Raw genomic sequence first — 1,108 nt, 5'->3', positions numbered from 1 at the left:
TTTTTTTCTTTTTTTCTTTTTTTTCCTTCCCTACCTAAAGGAAAGCCAAATGTTTTACAAAGTTATGTTTGGTCAGTCTGGGTAATCCCGAGATGTGATTATTTATAGTTTACATTTTCATATCCTGCGGTCCCTACTACGCCCTAGTCTTCTCACTCACATGCCATCCTTCCCCCGTCTAGTCTGTATACAATAAATCATTTTCAGATGTATTTAAAATAGTCATCTCACTGCTGTTGATCCGCATATTTTCCGGAATTTAGCAAAGAGTTTTACCTTGGTTTATAAACACAGCGGTTCATATCTGAAGTGATCTTTAAAAAATCCTTATGCTTTAATGTAGTGACTCGTGTTTGCACATTACAATGCTCATAACTTGTTTTGTATGAATGGTTTTAAATGGAACGTTTAGAGAATAATTGGTTCTAATATGAAATGCAGTATATACTATTGATAATTTTATCAATAAGTGTAATATTTTAAATAATTTTAACAATTAAATTTGTTTTTTTAAATTATATATTTGTAAAATATTTATCCTGTTGAAAGCAACAATATATTGTTGTATTTATTCGTTTATTTTTGTAATAAATGATCAACATCTTCAAGCTAAAGAAAAATTGATACTTCTATATATTTATACAGATATACCTTTTTGAAGCGCAGAGATATTTGCTCCAATTTGCATGTAAATATCAAAATGCATCTGTAAGTGACAGGCTTCAGGACAGAACTGTAGGCATGAGCTTCTTCGCCACATGCAGTTTAGTTTGCTTGAGTTCCAGGGTAATTAATCAAACTCTAAAAGGGATGCAACAAGTACTGGCCTTGGATGCAGGCTTGGAATGAATGATTTAGGGATAGGGAGCGATTTTGATAAGACCAGGAATATGGATATTGGAAGGAAATTGGTCTTCCGTAGCTAGACGGATGGATGAAGCGAACGGAGGAGATACRTATAGGTAGTTACCCCATAAATATTTTCAGTTGCAGTTTGAACTAATTGAATGGGTGCAGTCTTCAATAGGAGGTTTGAAAAAGGAGAAAGAAAAGAAGCGAGCGACCCCGTGGTATCAATGACACAGCAGTAGGGAGCTTTTTTTTTTTT

This window comes from Rhea americana, unplaced genomic scaffold, assembly GCF_003343005.1.
Source record: "Rhea americana isolate MKP2758 unplaced genomic scaffold, rheAme1 scaffold_66, whole genome shotgun sequence".
Classification (NCBI taxonomy): Eukaryota; Metazoa; Chordata; class Aves; order Rheiformes; family Rheidae; genus Rhea; species Rhea americana.
The sequence above is the reverse complement of the archived record's forward strand: the minus strand, read 5'-3'. Positions refer to the sequence as shown.